Source organism: Myotis davidii, unplaced genomic scaffold (assembly GCF_000327345.1).
Source record: "Myotis davidii unplaced genomic scaffold, ASM32734v1 scaffold133, whole genome shotgun sequence".
Taxonomy (NCBI): Eukaryota; Metazoa; Chordata; class Mammalia; order Chiroptera; family Vespertilionidae; genus Myotis; species Myotis davidii.
Genome location: NW_006284732.1, coordinates 75,454 through 85,319, shown reverse-complemented (window position 1 = coordinate 85,319; position 9,866 = coordinate 75,454).

The window sequence follows — 9,866 nt, the reverse complement described above, 5'->3', positions numbered from 1 at the left end:
ACTATATAGTAAGTCATTTTTTAAAAATAATCAAGTCTGCTTTTTCATCTTGTTTGACTACCCAGGAGATTCAGAGAAAAGAACCTGCTTCAGAAAGGGAGTTTAAGGCTGTTTGCTTTAGCCTAATTTGAATTAACTACAGTACATAAGAGGGCTTAAGACAGGGAACTTTAGCTAGACACCGTTTCTGAGTTGCCTAGCAAGAATTTGCCTGCCATGTGTGTTCAGTTCTTCCTCAACTACCTGTAAATCGCCCATTCTCACTTCTGAAATCTAATATCCTACTCCCCTTGTCTCCTTTGTCCAAAATGTCATATATACCCAATGTTGCCCCTCTGTCTTTGAAATTTTCCTGCTTATGTGAATTCCCTATGCACATGAAATGTGAATTTCTCCTGTTAACCTGTCTCTGCTAGAAAAACTTAGAAAGTGGGGGAAATGCCTGACTGGTGTGGCTCAGTGGTTGAGCATTGACTGATGAACCAGGAGGTCATGGTTTGACTCCTGGTCAGGGCACATACTCAGGTTGTGGGCTCAATCCCCTGCAGGAGGCAGCCAATCAATGATTCTCTCTTGTCACTGATGTTTCTATCTCTCTCTCCCTCTCCCTTCCTCTTTGAAATCAATAAAAATATATTTAAAAAATATATATTACACTGGTAAAGATATTCAGAGCTAATCTTTTTTATACATTCCAAATATTCCCTTAAGAAAGATCCCAAGAAGTGTAATTGTTCTTTCAGGTTATGTAAAAGGATTTTGAACAAAGTACATAATGCCAAATCGCCCTTCAAACTTTTTAATTCTCATCATCTATAATAATAAAAGTGTAATATGCTAATTAGACCAGACAGCCAAACAACCTTCCGGACATTATTCCAGACATCTTTCCAGACAAAGCTGCTGTGGCAGGGGTTGGGCAGAGGCAGTTAGGGCCAATCAGGCAGGCAGGTAGAGTGGTTAGGGGCGATCAGGCAGGCAGGCAGGCGAGTGGTTAGGAGCTAGCGGTCCTGGATTGCAAGAGGGTGCAGGCCGGGCTGAGGGACCCACACCCCTGTGCAAGAATTTTGTGCACCAGGCCTCTAGTCAGAGTATAAAATAACATCAAACACTATTATTGCTTTTCAACCTTGCTTCCTTGGTAGATTTATAAAAAAGTATGTCATTGTTGTTGTTGTTTTTTTTTAAATGCATTCTTTCATTACAAACAAGGCTGAATATTTATATAACTGCTATTTGCCATCTGTACATCTTTTTGTGTATGCGTGAATTGTCTCTTCATGTCCTTTATGCATTTTTTTTAATATTTTATTGATGTTTTACAGAGAGGAAGGGAGAGCGATAGAGAGTTAGAAACATCGATGAGAGAGAAACATCGATCAGCTGCCTCCTGCATATCCCCCACTGGGGATATGCCCGCAACCAAGGTACATGCCCCTGACCAGAATCGAACCTGGGACCTTTCAGTCCGCAGGCCGACGCTCTATCCACTGAGCCAAACTGGTTTCGGCTCCTTTATGCATTTTTATATAGGGTAGCTCATCTTTTTCTTATTTTCTATAATAACTTCATTTTATTGCAAATGTTTTCCCCACACCCAGAGTTTTATTTTAATGAACCTTAATTGTGCAGGCACCTTTTGAGTCTTTGCATCCTTGTAAACCAAAAATCTTCCAGTGTTAAGGCTGCCAGGTTTAGCATAAAAAATAAGTAACAAATGATGTTTAAATAATTATGCCCTAAATAGACATGGGCCATATGTATATTAGAAAAATAGTCATTATTTCTCTGAAATGTACATGTAACTGGGTATTCTGTGTCTTATCTGGCAACCCTAGCTAAGAGTCACACCTTCAGTGGAGTGTGGCTGAATTGGGTATTAGTTTCTAAAATCAGCACATTTGGCAAAATTGTATGTGGTCAAAAGTACCATTAAAGTAGCTTTCAAAGTTGAGTATGCATGGACTTCTGCCTTCTACTCTATATGGTAAATTCTATTCTCAATGAAGTTAAGAACCTCTCAGGGGTAGAAGGAAAGTCCCTGGGCAGATGCCTGGTCATTCAAACCATTTCACTCTTGTGTGTAAAGTGTTTCTGTTTGTCTACAGGCTTTTTCTATTTTATATCAGTTTTCTAAAATGTTTAAACATGTATTTATTGGTAGTTGTGGTGGTTTAACAAAATACAGTAGCTAAATTCATTTCGCCTGGGTATTATGTTCTAAAGTTAGCTCTCAAGAAAAACAGAACCACGGAATTATTTTTATACACTTAACCTCCAATCCATGCTCCTCAACTCCCTCAGTCCAAATTTTATTCTCAATAAACATTCTACCCCAAAATTACTCAAGTATTTTTCTTCTGGGGGAACTTCTATATTTTGGCTCACTCAATAGCTACTTAAGAGTGATCATGGTGATGGGCCTCACATCATTTGTTGTGCAATCGTGTCCTGTTTCGTGCACCCTTTGTCTTCGTTTCTTTTTATAGATGCTTTTCTATAAACTTTGACCAACATTTATTTTAGCAAAACAAACCTAGCAATACTCAGCAGTTCCAAATCAGTCATTAGCCAGGATTACAAAGCAAAATGTATAGAATGATGTACTCTTTCTCTCAAACACAATTGGTGAATGACATCAAATCTCATTTATTTCTAGCACATTCAAAACACTCTCAGGGGGAAAAAATTATAATCTTGCTAAAGTTCATTTTCATAAGATTTGGCCTGTAGTAAAAGACAATGTCATATTGTCTGAATTTTCTCAGTATATTTATATCAATAGTATACATATTCAATATATTGATATTAATACACATGTAAAAATGTTTACTCAGGTTGTTGTTTTAAATATTACATATATTTTATCGATTAATATTATCTCAATTCACTGACCTTTGCTAAGTTAATTTTTAAATCCAACATGGTAGGAAAGAGGCACATGGCTCTCATCATGTTGCTATGTCTCTAGAAAATCTTGTTCACTTGTGAAGAGCCTGGCAGATCAAGGAGAAACTCAAACACTTACAGATAATTATGTATACATATATATGCATGCATAGATACATGTGCAGACACATCCATACACACAAACATGTATACACAGATTTCATCTTTTTATGAAAGAAAGTTACAAATGCAGAAAAGTAGAGAGAATGGTTATAATCCTCCTGTACCCAATACCCAACTTCAATAATTGACCTTTTCACAATAATGATATGCATTTTAATACAGTTTTTAAAAAGCATAACATATAGAAATGTGAACTGATCGTAAGTCTACTGAATTACTCGGTGAATTACTACAAAGTGACAGCAGTCACATTAACTACCACCCAGGTCAAGATTCAGAACATGGCCAGCACTGCAGCGGCCCCACTCCTGCCCTCCTCATCATGACCTCTTGATAGCTCCCCAAAGCTACTCACTAGCCTGATTTCGAACATGACAGGTTAGTGTTGCCTGTTTTTGAACTTTATTTAAATGGAAGTATACAAGTTATTTCCATTAATTATCTTTCTTTTACTTAAGATCATGTTTGTGAGTTTAATATATGTTGTTATATTTAATAGTAATTTTTTTTCATTGCTGTGTAGTGTTCTACAGTGGGACTATACTGCACTTATCCATTCTACTATAAATAGACATTAGAGTTATATCTTGGTGAACACACCTTTCAGTGAAAACAAGTAGGCATTTTGATTTAGAAGTGAAACTCCTGGTTTATAGACTATGTGTGCCAAACCATTTTCCATCTGGCTGGCAATGAATGAGCATTCCAGTTGTTCCACATCGTCGTCAATACTTGGTATTGTCAGTCTTTTAAATTTTAGCTCTTCTGCTGTGTCTTTAGCTGTATCTTATTGAGGTTTTAATTTGCAGTTTCCTCATAATTAATGAGGTTGAACATGTTTTCATTTTTCTTGACTATTAGCTACCTACTCTTGTAATGTATCTGTTCTATCTCTTGCCCACTTTTCTACTTAGCTTTCTTTTTAAAAATATTGATGAGAGAGAGAGAGAGAGAGAGAGAGAGAGAGAGAGAGAGAGAGAGATTTGTTGTTCCACTTATGTATGCATTCATTGGTTGATTCTTGTATGTGCCCTGACTGGGGATCAAACCCCATAACCTTAGTGTATCGGGACAACAGTGTAACCAACTGAGCACCCGACCAGAGCTGTTAGATTTTTTTAAAAATTTATTCATAGGAGTTCTTGCAACCTGGATAGGAACACTTTGGTGGTTATATGCACAGCAAATGTTGCTAAACTGCATTTAAAAGTTGCAAAGTTGTGAAAGAAAGCCTCACTTATAAAAGGAAGGGTGAGTCATCGAACCATCCATAAAAATGATCACAATCTCAGTTTGGGGGTTTGAACTTACCCAGTGGCCTAATATTTTTGCTGAAGCTTCAAGAAAAGGGGAAATATATCTAGTGATAACAGAGGAATGAGTGGCTGGCTAGTTACCCAAAGTGCCCACTAAGTAACATTATCTTGGTGCGGAGTTGGCCTGGTACTCATATCTAGGCCTTGTTGAATATAAACAACTTCACAGAACATGAATATCAGACAAGGCCACTCTGACCATGCCAAAAACACGACCCTTCTATAATTATATCTAAACAAGAGAAAAAACCTGAACATTGTCCAAAGCCCAAAATGACCAAACATCTCCCTACTCTGGCTAAGAATAGTGACTGCTCTTTTGTTTTTGTTTTTACCAATTACAGCTTCAGCCTCAGTCTAGCCTACCCTCCTTCTAGATGAGACTTACATATTATGATATCCAGTCTTAAGAATTATCCCTCCTAGCGGCATCCAACCCAAAGCAAAACTCCCTTTTCTTCTCCTCCTCCTTCTTCTTCTAAATCCTTACCTCGGGACATGTTTATTGATTTTAGAAAGAGAAGGGGAAGGGGGAGAGAGAGAGCAACATTGATCAGCTGCCTCTCACACATGCCAAAACTGGGGATCAAACTGGCAACCCAAGAATGAGCCCTGACCAGGAAGGGAACCCACAACCTTTCGGTGCATGGGATGATGCTCCAACCAACTGAGCCACACCGGCCAGGGCTCTTCTTTAAACACTCCCCAAAATCATCAAACACAAGCTTGAATCCTATGAGTCCTTTTCTAATACCCACTTACTGAGATGCCCCATGGTTCTCCATGGTATGCATTCTCCCTCACTGCAACAAGTCATAAATGCAGTGAGTAATAAACCCAACCACTGGTGTATTCCTGGTGTCTCTGGTTAGAGGGCATTGACATTGGGGAAACCAGGACAATCTAGCAGCCTGAGACAACTTACTTGTCAGAAAAGAGAAAAGGAGAAGATGACCTTTCTCTAGGGTAAATTTACATTAGCCACAGACACGGACACGGATGGATGAATAAAATTATTAATTTATTTTTAAAAAATAAACCCCGAATTGTCAGAAAAGGCAAATCAAGAGAGACAGAAAGTACATTAGTGGTTGCCTGGAGTTGTGTATAGAAAGGGGATTAAACATTAAAGATCAAAATATAGAGGTGATGCTCTAAACCTGTATTATGACAATGGCATTGTCACTCAGTAAACTTGGTAAAAACCACTGCATTTTATACAGTGAGTAAAGTGCATGGCATATAAATGATAGCTCAATAAAGTCGTTAAAACAATAATCCTAGAGACCAGCTCCTTGAATCCAGCAAACATTCTCTCTGTGTCAGCAAACCACATGGCAAGCTACACTGTAAACAGAAAACTGGTTGAGGGGCATAAATTCAGAGCAACCCGAATTAGCTACAGGCATAATTTGTTTTATTGCACTTAGCTTCACGGTGTGTCACAGATGTTGCATTTTTTACAAATTGAAAGCAAGACCCTTCACCAGCAAAAAGATTACAACTTGCTGTATTGCAATACTCACCTTATCCTGGTGGTCTGGAACCAAACCCTCAGTATCTCCAAGGTATGTTTGTATATGATTAGAATACGTCCATCTACCTCAGAGTTACACCAACCGTGCTGGAGTCTTTGGGCCAGGCCATTGTCTCCTGAGTAACACTTTGGTGTTTGCCTCTGTGGCCCCATTTTTCCAGGTTCTGCTGCATGAATAAATCCCTCTTCTGGTTTTCCTTTACTTATAAATTAAATCTTGTTGTCCTGGGAAACATTCTTTTATCTTAAAACTTATGAAGAGCTCTCATACCTTGCCTCTAAACTACCATGACTTGCATTTAGAGCCAGTTATTATTCGGGGCCAGTTTTATTTGTAAGTTGCAGTGAGAAGGGGATTATGGACGGCTGCCTCACTTTATGTCCTTTGGATCATCACAATTTTATATCAGAAATTGAAGATCAATGAGGTGATTTTTATCTTCTAGAAAATCTTGAAAGCCCATTCATTTACAGGGCATAAAACTAACAGTATAGCTTCCCTCCTGTGCAACTTGACACAGAAGTGGGTTGCCAGGTAAAATACACGCATGGTCCATGGAGTATTTGGGACATACAGATACTAAAGAATTATTCATCGGCCGAGACCGGTTTGGCTCAGTGGATAGCGCGTCCGCCTGCGGACTGAAGGGTCCTAGGTTCGATTCCAGTCGAGGGCATGTACCTGGGTTGCGGGCACATCCCCAGTAGATGTGCAGGAGGTGGCTGATCGATGTTTCTCTCTCATTGATGTTTCTAACTCTCTATCTCCCTCCCTTTCTCTCTGTAAAAAATCAATAAAATATATTTTTTAAAAAGAATTATTCATCGTTAACCTGAAATTAAAATTTAACTGCTCATCCTGAATTTTTTATTTGCGAATAAATACAAAGAAGCTGTGGGTAACGCAGAAGAACAGGCTGTCCAAATTACTTTGGCAAAGAGGAGTGGAAGAAACACCAAATTATTAAGAGTCTTAAATAGGCAAATGTTATCTGTAGCAGACAAAGGAAATGGGGAGGAAAATCCTATCCCTCGAGTTTTAAAACTGAATCAGAAGCATTAGTACTTTTAGAAAGGGAGCATCAGTCTCAGGGAGGATGGAAGGAAAATTTCATTTATACTAGTTTGCAACCGGAATCTCTACCCAGCCCTTCTTGCCGGCGCCCAGGCGGAAGCACCTACAAGGCAAAGGGATTCTGGTCTGTGCCCGGGAGGCGGCTCGAGCGACCGCCCCACGCCCCGCCTTGGGCTACGCTCCGACGCCGGCGCCAGGTAACCCGGGGAAATACCGGAGTAGGCGTCGCCCTGGAAAGGCCGGATCCGGAAATAAGGGGTCCGCTCCGCGCCCGCGGTCCCGCCCCGTCCCCCGCCCCGCCCCGCACACCAGGCCGGCCGCACGGGTGACGTGTCTGAACTCTGGAGGCGGAAGCCAGGAAGAGGTCGCGGGAGGGACGGGCCAGCCTTGCGCATGCGCGATCGGCGCACTAATAGGCCCAGAATGTGTCCGGAAACCATGTCTGTTTAGGAAGACTCCACTTCTCCGGGTTTTTGCTAATGCTGAGCTCGGAAGATTGAGGCGGCGGGTGGGGTTTGGAGGGAAGGAGGTTTGAGGACGCCTTTGGACTCCCAGGCCGCTGCCGGCTGGGCCTCTATGAACAGCCGAGGAGCTGCGAACCGTCACTTGCCTTTCCTCTGTAAAAGGAGGAGAGATTAACCTTGTCTGGAAAGCCTGTGATTCTCAATTCTGACCTGGAGTTTCTGTGGCCTGGCCAGTCCCGGTCCTGTAGTGCTGTCCGGTTACTCGCTCCAGGTTCTGGGGATGCAGAGATACCGGATGGAGAGATGAGGCCCTCACTTCATGGAGCTTACAGACATATGGGGCAGTGAGACAATAAACAAATAACCACACTAATTCCAAGCAGGGGTATGGGGTGTGGGGTGCCAGGGATTAAGCAGAAGAGTGGTACTGAGGGTATTAAAAACTTTTGCCACGGAAAGCTTTTCTGGAAGAAAGGGTGCATTGAGCAATAAGCTAGCCAGATAAAGGACCGGGCCTGGGGCATGCACGCTAAACCCCAGCAGCCGTGCTAGATGGAGAAAACAAATACGTCTGCTGTTCTGGGGCTGGGAAAGAAAGGTGTAAGTTGTGAAGGAATTTGCATCGGTTATGGATGAAGGGTGTGGGGGGATGAAGGGTGTGGGAGGATGTGGAGTGGGGCTGGTTCTGGGACAGGTCATAAGAAGTGTTTGCTCTTTGGGGTTGGTTGTGGGCAACAGTCTGCAAGATGCCATGGCACCTGGCTGTAGGCTATTTCCGTTAACTGTGGAAATAGCTGCCTGGAAGTTCATTCAACGTTTCAACATACATTCAGGAATGGTATCCGTCGTTTGTTGGGTTCTGCCTGTAGTTTTTCACTGATTAACCTCTCTGGTCTCTTCCAACCCTGCAGACACCTGTAGTTTAATTTTGGACATCTAGGAATTTTCCCTTTGCCGAGGGATTTAAAGATTGTGTTTTTTTAAAAATATATATTTTATTGATTTTTTAGAGAGAGGAGGGGAGGGGGATAGAGAGTTAGAAACATCATGAGAAACATCTATCAGCTGCCTCTTGCACGCCCCCTACTGGGGATGTGCCTGCAACCAAGGTACATGCCCTTGACTGGAATCGAACGGAGACCCTTGAGTCCGCAGGCCAACGCTCTATCCGCTGAGCCAAACCAGTCAGGGCTAAAGATTGTTTGTTAAGGTCGCTCTTGGTAAAGAGTGGAAGTCGAGGAGCTATTGCAGTAAGTAGTCCAGGTCAACTAAGATTTGGACTTGGACTGGGGTGTAGCTGGAAAGTATTGAAAGGATTTAGTTTAGTTTAGCGATTCAAGGACTATAACTCACTCACTGAAGGGCTGTATGTAGAGAGTGAGAGAATCAGAAATTTAGGTTGTCTTCCAGGTTGGGGGCCTGAGAAGTAGGGAGGCAGCCGGGCCATTTTCTGAGTTGGGAGAAATGGGGAGGAGCAGGTTGGGGTGAGTGAGGGCAGTGAGATAGTGAACTAATGGTACTGAATAAATCGATGATAGTGAACCAAAATGTTGGTTTTCTTCCCCTTTCTAAATGAAGAGAACACCCTCTTCCTCTTATTCTGGAAATCTTCATGGCATCAAATACAGAACATTATAAATTATTTCCCTTAGCCCAAGTAGATATTCAACCAGTATGTTAATTTATTTGCTCAAGTGAGAGAGAGAGATGGGGAAGGGACAATCCCATTGCTATATTGGCTTTTGTAACAATATTTGCTATTGCCCTAACCGGTTTGGCTCAGTGGATAGAGCGTCGGCCTGTGGACTGAGGGTCCCAGGTTCGATTCTGGTCAAGGGCATGTACTTTGGTTGTGGGCACATCTCCAGGAAGAGGTGTGCAGAAGGCAGCTGATGGATGTTTCTCTCTCATCGATGTTTCTAACTATCCCTCTTCCTTCCTCTCTGTAAAAAATCAATAAAATATATTTTTTAAAAATGTTTGCTATTCCTTTGTGCCTAGCAATGTGTTCAGTAATTAACCCACATTTCTTTTTCCATTTAATTTTCACAAGGACTTTAAGATGGACTTTTTTCTCTCTCTCTGCTTCTTAGTTTTACTACTTGGGATTTGATCAATCAACTTGCTCAAGGTCACATGACTAGATACTAACGTTCCAAAGCCGGATCTCTCAGCGCGCTAACTACCTTTACAAGCAAGAATTTTATCTTTGTTCTGGTTCTTAACCTCTTTTGCAGGGTCATAAATCCCTTTGAACATTTAATGAATGTTGGCAACTCTCCAGGGGGGAGGGGATGCGCCAACACCCATCACAGTTTAGAGAGAACTGCACGGGGCTCCGCACTTTTCAGATTGTGCGTTTGGCAGGTTACCCCATCCGTGAATTCCGAGCTGGAGGCAGT